Genomic DNA, 12,235 nt, shown 5'->3' with positions numbered 1-12,235 from the left:
CATCCATACATGACCACAGGAAAAACCATAGCCTTGACTAGATAGACCTTAGTTGGCAAAGTAATGTCTCTGCTTTTCAATATGCTATCTAGGTTCATCATAACTTTTTCTTCCAAGGAGTAAGCGTCTTTTGATTTCATGGCTGCAGTCACCCTATGCAGTGATTTTGGAGCCCCAAAACATAAAGTCTGACACTGTTTCCACTGTTTCCCCATCTATTTGCCATGAAGTGATGGGACCAGATGCCATGATCTTCGTTTTTTGAATGTTGAGCTTTAAGCCAACTTTTTCACTCTCCTCTTTCACTTTCATCAAGAGGCTTTTTAGCTCCTCTTCACTTTCTGCCATAAGGGTGGTATCATCTGCATATCTGAGGTTATTGATATTCCTCTCGGCAATCTTGATTCCAGCTTGTGCTTCTTCCAGCCCAGCGTTTCTCATGATGTACTCTGCATAGAAGTTAAATAAGCAGGGTGACAATATACAGCCTTGACATACTCCTTTTCCTATTTGGAACCAGTCTGTTGTTCCATGTCCAGTTCTAACTATTGCTTCCAAACCTGCATACAGATTTCTCAAGAGGCAGGTCAGGTGGTCTGGTATTCCCATCTCGTTCAGAATTTTCCACAGTTTCTTGTGATCCACGCAGTCAAAGGCTTTGGCGTAGTCAAGAAAGCAGAAATAGATGTTTTTCTGGAACTCTCTTGCTTTTTCCATGATCCAGCAGATGTTGGCAATTTGATCTCTGGTTTCTCTGCCTTTTCTAAAACTAGCTTGAAAATCAGGAAGTTCATGGTTCACATATTGTTGAAGCCTGGCTTGGAGAATTTTGAGCATTACATTACTAGTGTGGGAGATGAGTGCAACTGTGCAGTAGTTTGAGCATTCTTTGGCATTGCCTTTCTTTGGGATTGGAATGAAAACTGACCTTTTCCATCCTGTGGCCACTGCTGAGTTGTCCAAATTTGCTGGCATATTGAGTGCAGCACTTTCACAGCATCATCTTTCAGGATTTGAAACAGCTCCACTGGAATTCCATCCCCTCCACTAGCTACTACTCTAGGGACCTGATATGTGTGGAGTCACATGCTATTTGTCCTTTGGTGATTGGCTTACTTCACTGAGGGCTTCCCTGGTGGCTCAGACAGTAAGGAATCTGCCTGCAATGCAGGAGACTTGAGTTTGACCCCTGGGTTGGGAAGATCCCCTGGAGAAGGGAATGACAATCCACTCCAGTATTCTTGCCTGGGAAATCCCATGGACGGAGGAGCCTGGTGGGTTACTGTCCGTGGAATTGCAAAGAGTCAGATGTGACTGAGTGACTAACGCTTTCACTTCACTTGCATGATGACCTCGAGGTTCAACCATGTTGTAGTTTCAGGGTTTCCTTCCTTTTAAGGCCAAAGGATATTTCATTGTGTGTGTCTACCACATTTTGTTTATCCATTCACCCTTTGATGGATGATTTTTACATTTTTAATGGTTAAAGAAATAAGAATATTTTGTGACACATGAAAATGATGTAAAATTCACATTTCAGTAGCCACAAAAAACAAGGTTTATTGAAACACTGGTAGGGGCATTCAATTAAGCATTCTCTGCATCGGCTTTTATGCTGCAATTGTGGAGTTGAGTGGTTGTATATTTTCATAGAGACCGTCTAGTCTGAAATGCCTAAAATGCTTACCCTCTGGCCCTTTTTTCTGTGGTGCGGAATGACCTAGAGGTGGGGTAGTTGACTGCTAAGGTATGAGCATCTGTCTTCAGCCCTTCTGGATGTGAAATTGCTCTCCAAAGTGAGAGAAACAGGGAGTGCTCAAATTTCCTGTAAACTTTTCTATTTTAATAGCCAGACTCTTTCTTTAAATGAAGGCACTTTTTGAAAAGGCCCCTCAAAAGACACCGCGTAGTCAGTGATGTTGCTGCATAACAAACAACTGTGACATTTCACTGAGTTACAGTAAGCATTCTTTCTGGGCTTTTGGGCTGTGTGTTAGCTAGGGTTTGGTTGATCTGCATTGGGCTGACCTTAGCTTGGCTCCAAGCACTGGGGTGGGTCCTGGTCTTCTCCACATGCTTCTTGTCCACCTCGGACTTGTGGCTAACTGAGGCAGTTTTTTTTCTCATTGAAAAAGGCAGGAATTCTAGAGGGTAGGACCAAGGCTTTGTGCATTATATGCTAAGTCACTTCAGTCGTGTCCTACTCTTTGCAACCCCATGGACCATAGCCCACTAGAGTCGTCTGTCCTTGGGATTCTCCAGGCAAAAATACTGGAATGGCTAGCCATCCCCTTCTCCAGGAGATCTTCCCAACCCAGGAATTGAACCCAGGTCTTCTGCATTGCAGGCAGATTCTTTACCATCTGAGCCACCAGGGAAGCCCGACAGGCACGGAAGAGAGTGTTATTTTAACCCCACATTATGAATGAGGAAACTGGAGTTGAGGGTTAACTAACTTGCCCAAGGTTCCAAGGTAGTTAAGTGCTGGAACTTGGGTTTAAGCTTCAAACCCGCGCCATCTAACTCCAGAGCTGTTGGCTTAATCTTTCCACCATGCTATCCAGTTAGACTTTTAAAGAATCTTTACATTATGATCATTGCATCAGAAATTTTTCTTTCTCGTGGCTGGTGGAGGAGGAATCTCTGACATCATTACATCAGGGCCACATCTGAGTCTGCTTTCTTTCCATTTTCCATTCCTAGAGACCGGGTGTAGAGAAGACGCTTCCGGCCGCACCTGAATGCGGGCAAAGCCAGATGATGAGATAACAAACAGCCCCAGTTTGTGCTGTGACTCAGTCCCCACCAGCTGGACTGCAGCAACCCCAGCTCCTTGCCTGCCTCTGACTCAGATGCAGGACATCCTTGTCCCATGGAACGTCTGGCTCCCAGGTCCTGAGCCTCCAGGCAGAGGGATGGTGGTTCCTCTCATTACCAGTTTTTCACTGTGGTCTCAGCAGTTCCTTTGCGGCAGGCAGCCTGCCTGTTGTTTCTAGAACTGAGCCAAACCCAGCCCCCTCTGACCCAGCCTCCCTACCTCTTTGCTTTCCCACTGGGTGCATGAGGAGCCCGCTCAGGGAAGGAAGAATGCCCAACTGATGGGCCAGGTCATACCCCATCACACGCTGGCTAGGTTGCTGTACATGGTTTTAAGTCCCCTGCAGACCAAGGCCAAGAAACGAGGTCCAGCCTCCTCTGCCTTTCTCAGGTCACATGAGGGACAAGCCCACAGGGCATCCATCGCAGCCCCTCTTGCTTTGGCAGTGGCCACTTTTACCCCTCCCAGGCCCTGTCCCCAGAGCCCAATCAGCAGATCCATCTCCACACTCTATGTTTTCCATTAGATTTCCCCCACAATAGTCTCATCCTTGGGCTTCCCAGGTGGCACTAGCAGTAAAGAAACTGACTGCCAATGCTGGAGATGGAAGAGACACAGGTATGATCCCTGAGTCGGGAAGATCCCTGGAGGAGGGCACGGCAGCCCACTCCAGTATTCTTGCCTGGAGAATCCCGTGGACAGAGGAGCCTGGCGGGCTACAGTTCACGGGGTCACAAAGAGTCGGACACGACTGAAGCGACTAAGCACGCACGCATGCATTCTCATCCTTTACAACCTGGCAGTGTTCGCCCTTTTGTTCTTGATGCCTAATGAAAATTAGTGATTCGGGAAATCACCAAGGAGTCCTTAGGCAGGCAGCAGTATCCTCTCATCCTCACAGGGAAGGATGGTGGGGGCAAGAAGGAGGTGCGTGGACTTGGTCTCTTTAGAGGCTTTGTTGTGTGTTCATTGATGCTGCAAATGCTTATTAAGCACATATTGGGTACCAGTGTCTGGGTCAGGGCCTGAGAAGATTGTGAGAAATGAGAAGGTAAGGCTGGAGACCCGTTCCCTTTTCTATTTGCTTGCTGGTGAGGTCTTGCCACAGAGGGATAGATTTTTCAGGACTGACTTCTGTACACGTAGCTCTGACTGGTTGCTCAGACTGTCCCCTGATGAACCCTCCCCCCCTCCCCCCACCTCCCCCTCCCCCTGCCAGAGCATCCTTCCTGACATTTGTTTCTTTCACACTTGAGCTTGCTTTCCCTTTTTGAACTTAACCCCTTGAGTCCCGAGGGGGGCGCCTTCTCCCGAGGCCAGCCCTGGAGCCGAAATCCTCTTCCTACTCACCCCTGCCCTGAGCTCTGCTCTGGCTTATTCTCACCCCCTTGCCCTAGACTCAAAGGAACCGGGTACTTTGAAAGGACAAGCATTGCATTTAAGGCTGAGTGCTGATAATACAATTAGACTAAAGCTTCTGGAATAGCTCCATTGCCTCCTTCTACAGTACATTGACTTCCTTTGCAGAGAACGCTGAACGATGACTAAAAGCCAGCTTCCCCGGAGAAAGGGTGGATTAACCAGGAAAAGAGCGCATTTCCACTTCTTTTTTTAGAATGTTGAAGGAAACAGAGTTGGACTGTTACCACTTCTGCCTCCTCTACCTTCCTTTCTATTTCTTCTGCGAAGCCTGAGTCTCTCCATCCTCCGAGCAGTAGGAAAGCACACCTGGGAGCTCACCAACGTGCTGTACAATCCCGTGAACTCGCTGCCTGTGTGCAGGACACATTCACGCAGTGTGGATTCTGAGCTCGGCCACCGTATGTGCGAGAGCCTTAGCAGGATGCTAGCAATCTGGGTTTTAGATCCAGTGGAGTGGCTCAGATTCTGATCATTCCCTGGGGTTGCATCTCTTTGTGTTTTGAATGATTGATTTTAGATATTTAACCTGAAGACTTGGCATTTCAGAACATTAGTTCTCTGCATAGCTTAACTTATCTACGTCCTTGTTGACCTTTAGTTAGTAAAGAATGGTCTTGGCATCACCATGGGACACATTGTGTATTACAGAGTTGCTTTTTTTTTGCTGAGGCTCAGGGCTGAAGGACACCTGCCCTGCTTTAAGCAATTGGGAGCAGCGATCTTCACTTCCTTTGACTCACACATTCCTCAGCAGTTGAGGGAGGGAGAAGATGCTGGGGTTTTAGAAAAACACAAGTTGGGAATTCCCTGGTGGTTAGGACGGGGCTTTCTCACTTCTGGGGCCTAGGTTCGATCGCTGGTCAGGGAAGTAAGATCCTTGCAAGCCATGTGGTATGGCCAAAACCACCACCTCCCCCTAAAGAAAGACAAAAAAATACAAGTTGATATGCTCCATTCATCAGATCCTCATCTTGAGAAAACACCCAATGTTTACTTTGCTATATGTGTTTATATATTTCTTTTTCTTTCTCTGTCTGTGTGTAGACAGGCGGTGGGGTAGCACGGTCCATCAAACATTTTTGTCTTGGAACCACAAGGGGCTTTGTGATTTCTCATGAAAATCTTACGTTAAGAATACAGTTGAGCCTAGGCAGGCAGTACATTGACTGGTACCCATCTGTGGTCTTTAGCATATCATAGCGATGAGAGCTAACAATTATGAAGCACTTACTGGATGCTTTCTCTCACTTGAAATTCACAAGACTCCTAATTGATTTGCAGTTTTCATCTCTATTGACAGTTAGGTCACTGTGTAGGGAATGCAGAGGAGGGGTTTGATTTCGGGCCAGACTTGCATCAAAGCTCTGTAATCCCCACTCCATATTGACTGGGCTGTTGGAATGATTCTCCCATTTAAAAATTTCCTGGTAAAAACATTTCTCCTTAGGATGGATCAGAGGCCCAAATGCAGGCTGTGTTAATCTCCAGTGCCCAAATTACCTCTACCTCAGCAAGCTGCCTGCAAAGCCCGAGAGCCAAAGGGGCCTCTTGGAAAGTTCCAGAAAAAATGTGATTCTCTTGTTTCAAAGGTCCCACTGCTCTGGTGGCTGTTGAATGAGGACACTTTTGAGCAAATCACAGTTCCCTTGAACACTTCCCCCTTCTGATCCAGTATGATTTTTTTAAAGACAAATATTTGCTAAGTGCCGACTGTACATAAGGTTATTTATTTCTTCTCAGACAATGAAGGAATGGTGAAGTAAAAATAATTATAGTTGAAGAAATGGAGGCAAGGATATTCTCTATTTTGCTTGCAGAGACCCAAAACACCGTAAGCAAAGTCAATGGGTGGGTGATGCTGAAGCATAGCTAGAGGATGGGGAGGGGCCCAGTCTTAGGAGGGGCCATTTAGATCATCAAACCAAACTGAACATCTTATTTTACAGATCAGGAAACAGAATTCAGCCTCGAGATGAGATGGCTTGTCCAGCATCACACAGAAGATAGGACCCAGAGTGTGTTCATGCGTGTTAAGTCACTTCAGTCGTGTCCAGCTCTGTATGACCCCATGGACTGTAGCCCACGAGGCTCCTCTGTCTGTGGAATTCTCTAGGCAAGAACACTGGAGTAGGTGGCTGTGCCCTCCTCCAGGGGCTCCTCCTGACCCAAGGATAAAGCCATGTTTCTTATGTCTCTTGGATTGGCAGGTGTGTTCTTTACCACTTTCACCACCTGGGAAGCCCAGGAGGTCCCAAGTGGCACCTCTCTATGCTGTACATCAGAGTTTCAACCTCAGCACTATGGATGTTTTGAGTGGAATAATGATTTGTTTTGGAGGGCTGTCCTGTACATTGAAGGATGTGTAGCAACATCCCTGGCTTCTACTCACTAGATGTCAGCAGCATGCCTCTCCCCACTTTGGGGTAACCAGAAACGTCGTCAGTCATTGCTAAGTGTTCTCTGGGGGGTAAAATCAGCTCTAGCTGAGAGCCCTTTCAGATCCATTGAACAGCATGAACCTGGTGCTGAGTTTTCTCCTGGCAGTTCGGGAGGGAAACTGGCCTTGGGTCCAAGGGGAGAAAGTCTTTCCTCCCAATTCTACCATCCTAGTACCTTGGGGAGAGCTCTCTGGGGCCCCTGACCTGAGCCAAGAGAGGACAGCTCTCAGAGAGGCGGGGAAAGGGGTCAGAGGGTGCGCAGCAGGCAGCGAGGCCTTCTGAGAGTTGTATGTATTATTCCCCCATTTCATAAATGTTCAGAGGGTCAGCTGTGCCCCTAGAACCAAGGGTGGTTTCTCCTCCACACGCCATAGGGAGCCCCCTGCAATATTCAGGCTGTGCGTGCTGAGCCGGAAAGCAGTAACATGAGAGGGCTCCTCTTGTGTGCTCTTTGTTAGTTACAGGAGGCATGTATTAATATGGAGTTGTGTTCTGAAAAGTTGGATCTGGTCTCGGCCCTGACTCTTACCTGACATGGGACCCAAAGCAACATGCTTTGAGGATTTTTGTCCTCATGTTCATAAAATGAAGCTATCAGACTAAACATGTAATGAGAAAACTTCCTACTGTCCCCATGGGCCTCCCCACACCCCCAACCTTGAGAATCAAACAGCTAATAAAGCTGTTTATGGGTCATATTTATTTTAATGAGCAATGAGAGTAGCTTTTTTTTTTGAGTTCTATGGAGGAATAGGGATATTCTTAAAACTCAGTTTAACCTGTTCATTTCACAAGAAAGATGTTACTAAAAATGACATTTTTAGCTCCTGAAATATTAGCATTCAGTATCTGGGCCTTTTAGGAGCAGCAACATGGAGGCAAGTTTCTAACTATTTATCTTAAAATTGCACTTTGAACCATAAGGCAAAAGGAGTCAGGCCGCAGGGGGACCTGGGTGTGGCCTCAGCAGTCTCTTGTGTTTAGTCGCTCAGTCGTGTCCAACTCTTTCTGACCCCATGGACTGTAACCTGCTAGGCTCCTCTGTCCACGGGGATTCTCCAGGCAAGAATACTGGAGTGGGTTGCCATGTCTCCTCCAGGGGATCTTCCCAATCCAGGGATGAACCTGGGTCTCCCACATTGCAGGCGGATTCTTTACCATATGACCCACCAGGGAAGCCCCAATAGTCTCTTGAAGTGAAGGGAAAGTCTCCCAGTCTGACTCTGAGTCTGACAGTCCATGGCATTCTCCAGGCCAGAATACTGGAGTGGGTAGCCTTTCCCTTCTCCAGGGGATCTTCCCAACCCAGGGATCAAAGCCAGGTCTCCCGATTGCGGGTGGACCCTTTACCAGCTGAGCCACAGAGGAAGCCCAAGAATCCTGGAGTGGGTAGCCTGTCCCTTCTCTAGCGGATCTTCCCGACTCAGGAATTGAGCCAGGGTCTCCTGCATTGCACGTGGATTCTTTATCCACTGAGCTATGAGGGAAGCCCAACAGTTTCTTCAGTGAAGTTGCTCAGTCGTGTCCGACTCTTTGCAATCCCACGGACTGTAGCCTGCCAGGCTCCTCCATCCATGGAATTTTCCAGACAAGAGTACTGGAGTGGGTTGCCATTTCCTTCTCCAGGGGATCTTCCCGACCCAGGGATCTAACCCAGGTATCCCGCACTGCGAGCAGACCCTTTACCGTCTGAGCCACGAGGGAAGGTTACAGTCTCTTAGGTCTGATATATAATATACGGTTTTGTGTGCAAGGAGAGCGCCCCCTAGTGTAAATCTTGAAGTTCCACCAAGACTGAACATTGTTCAGTGAGGGCTTTCCGGGTGGCTCAGTGGTAAAGACTCTGCCTGCCAATGCAGGAGATATAGGAGACGCGGGTTCCATCCCTGGGTTGGGAGGGCCCCCTGGAGAAGGAAATAGCAACCCACTCCAGTATTCTTGCCTGGGAAATTCCATGTTCAGAGGAGCCTGAAGGGCTACAGTCCACGGGATGGCAGAGTCAGACACGACTGAGTACGCATGCTCTTGCAGAAAAGGATGGAGGGGGCTGGGGGCACGATCAAAGTTGGTTTATTAAGAGAATAACCAGAGAAGTATGTTTTTGGGAAGCCTTTTGGACTGGCTTTGCAAAGGACTTGGGTTTTGCTGTCAGACTTGGCTTCAAATCACTACTTCCAAGACTGTAGGCACTTGGATGAGTTATTTCCACCCCATTTTCTTTTTGTAAAACTGAGATGATTAATACCCACCTCTCAGAGTTTGTTTGGTTTTTTTTTTTTTTTGGAGTAAATGAAGGAAGCGGGAGTTGAGAGAGTGATTGAAGATGAAGTTGGAAAGATCAGGCTTGATCATGAAGAGTTTTTGTACTGTGCCAAAGAGTTTGAACTTGACTCAAAGAACAAGAGAGCCAATGGAAGCTTGTGAGCAAGAGAGACAGGGTAGCGCTTATGAGTTGGAAATGTCAGGTTGGTTTATTTCTCTTCTTCAGTTCTTGTCTCATGGCAACAGAAATTTGGAGCGATGGACCAAAAAGTGTAGGACAACAGGCAAGTTACAGCTCAGTTCAGCTCAAGCAGACAGATCTTTTATTAGTCCAACACTCCCAGAGGAGTCCTCTTTATCCTTCCTATTGATTCCTCTTGCTTCCCTCTTTTACACTTCCAGCTCTTCCTTCTGGTTATGCCCAGTGCAAAGTAGGGCTTGCACCCACCACCAATCAATGAAAGGAAATGCAAATGGGCGTATACTCAAGGCCAAATGACAATTATAAGTTATATAACAGCAAGTTGTCTTGTCTGTATCTTCCCATAATGCATCTGTTATAATTAGATGTAGAATATTCATGAGCCCTAAATGGGCTCCTAACCGCCTAACTGGGCTCCTAACCGCCTAACTGGCTAAGGTTACCTGGAGAAGCCCCTGTGGTCAGTTTGCATTCCCCGTGTGCCTAGGGCGCATATGCAGGACTTGGAAAGTCTCTGTGGTTATTTTGTAGCATATTTGTGAGCTCTTCTGTGGGATGGAGTTTAGATATCTGCACACATCCCTTTCAGCCAGGCCTTCCCTCATTGCTCCTGTGTAACTTCCTACCTAACAGAAAGATAATCGGTGGCAGTGTAGACAAGGGGGCTTGAGACTCTGGTGGTTTTGATGGAGCTGGAATATATGGGAAAGAGATTTTGGAAGTAGCATTGACTTGCAGTTGATGCAATATTATGGTGGGTCTTGAGATGGGAGGGGACAGGGTGCAGTCGGAAATGGCAGCAAGTATATGTGGAGCTTTTGTTAAAATGCTTTCCCATAAGCCTTCTTACCTAATTCTCACAATAATTTTATGAGGAGATATTATAATTATTCTCATTTTGTATGTAAGGAGTCTGATAGTCAGGGAGATTAAGTCAAAGGGTATACAGTTAGCAAGCGGCCAAATCAGAACGTTTCACCCAGGTCTTTGGTTCTGATTCTCTCTGTCTCTCAGATCACACTGCATCTCAAGGTTTAGAGTGAAGTTACTGCAAAGAGAGGGGCAGTCTGGGTCCAGGGTTGGATGTGTGCTGGGACCCCAGGTTGTACACTCTCCCTGGTTGCTAGGAATCTCTGATGATCAGAGTCCCCAGGTTGCTAGGCGACCTGGGTTGCTAAGAGTCTCAGTTTATTATAGGCCTTGGGTTGTCAGAAGCCTTGGGTTATTCAGGCTTTCAGTTTATGAAAAGCTTCATGGTTCTCAGAGACATCAGTCATCAGGGGCCCTGGGCGTCTAGGGCTCTTGGCTCTTAACATCACCAGGTTGTGAGCCCACCCTGCTTGCTAGGAATCTCAGGATGTCAGAGGTCCCGGGTGTGTGGAGGCCTTCAGCTGCTGAAGTGCTGGTTTACTGGAAACCTCAGTTTTCAGCATCTCCGACTTGTGAGGTTACTCAAGATGTGGGCTCAGATTTTTGGGTCCATGGCTTCCCGAAGTCATGGGTCAACATGCGGCTTCCTCCCACCCATTCCTCCTCTTTCTCTTGTCAGGGTCTCTGGAGCTTTCTCTTTTGCTCAAGTGCTTGATCACAGGCAGCCTCATTCTGCTCCTGCAGCGGTGCTGACCTGATTTCTTCTGCTCCCAGTTCTCCCCACTTAGGGACCAATTCCAAGAGCTTTGAGTAGAAATTTGTTACGGTCCCTAAATAAAGCAGATGTTGAAGCGCATTTGGGTTATGCTTACGTTCTCATCATTCACCCTCTAGCCAGTCAGCTTTAAATAATCTTAAATTAGGCTTTGTGGAAAAGTCCAGGGTTGACTGCCCCTCATTTCCAATTATTTTATTAGATGAGTCAGAACAGTAAAACTTACCTGTGCATATTTTTGTAAAAACACTTTATTATCAAACAGTAATTCTCAGAAAGTTGCAAGGATGGTAGAGAGAGATCCCGGGGACTCTTCATCCAGTTTCCCCCAGTGGTTACATCTTTACATATCCAAGTGATTCAGCGCTAGTAGAGTAATTCTCTGCTTATCCAGAGATCTCGTGACTTCCATGAGGGCTAACACAGTGCAAACTTGGATGGGGAAAAGGCCTCTGATTGGTTAAAATAAGCTCCTGCTTTCCCTTTGCAATATCCTTACAGAACACAATGTATAATTGGCCTTTTGTATCCATGGGCTTCCACCTGCCGTTGGTTAAATATGAAGATGCAAAACCCGTGGATATAGAAGGCCGACTGTACTAGGCCATTCACTATAGGGACTTGAGCATCCTTGGATTCTGGTATCCTGGGTGGGGGTGGGGAGGTGGTCCTGGAACCTAAACCCTACAGATATGGAGGGACCCACTTTTAGTATCCATCAGGACATTGCCATTGTGACAGGGTGTGTATGCGATTCTGTGTCATTTTCTAACATGTGCATTTGTGTAGCTACCATCTGAACGTGTCCCAGCACCACAAAATCTCCCTTGTGTTCTCTCTTTAGAGTTGAATGCTTTTCTGTCCCTCCCCAGCCAGTGTGGTTTTTAAAAAATATTTCTTTTTATGTATTTATTTGGCTGCGCTGGGTCTTATTTGCAGCATGTGGGATCTAGTTCCCTGATCAGGAATTGAACCTGGGCCCCCTGCACTGAGAGTGCAGGGTCTTAACCACTGGACCACCAGGGATGTCCACCAACCAGTGTGTTTCAAAATATGTAATCCTAACCCTTACTCACTGCCCCTGGGCATCTCACCCATTAATAGGTCAAGGAAATGCACGGATAAATATGTCCTTCTTGCTCTGAAAGAGCTCACAGACAGGGCTACAAGTCATGTTCATCATAAATTAGAGTGCAACATGGGAGTCCTGTGACTGAAAGAAACTCAAGGGACTGCAGCAAGAAAATAGACTGGAGGGTTCAGAAGGTGGAGAGTGCTGGAATTGACAGTTTCTGTGGAAGTTGCAATGCTGGACTGATTTTGAAGGATGGAATGGAGTTATTAGGTGCCCAGTGAGGAGAGATGCTGGAAGATCAGTTTGGGGAGGACTGGGTGCTCAGCACTGTGGAAACCCAGAGCCGGGTATTGCATGGAGAAGGGTGTTGGGA

The 12,235-nt window shown here is 47.0% G+C and overlaps 1 non-coding gene across 1 annotated transcript; it reads right to left on the bottom strand.

Moving 5' to 3' along the window:
- Positions 1–11,740: 11,740 nt before the first annotated feature.
- Positions 11,741–11,813, bottom strand: TRNAE-CUC (transfer RNA glutamic acid (anticodon CUC)). The gene has a single exon. It is a non-coding gene; the product is annotated as a tRNA-Glu (tRNA).
- Between the last annotated feature and the right edge of the window lie 422 nt (positions 11,814–12,235).

This window comes from Ovis canadensis, chromosome 11 (genome assembly GCF_042477335.2).
Source record: "Ovis canadensis isolate MfBH-ARS-UI-01 breed Bighorn chromosome 11, ARS-UI_OviCan_v2, whole genome shotgun sequence".
Classification (NCBI taxonomy): domain Eukaryota; kingdom Metazoa; phylum Chordata; class Mammalia; order Artiodactyla; family Bovidae; genus Ovis; species Ovis canadensis.
This window is presented reverse-complemented; position numbering and strand designations above follow the sequence as displayed.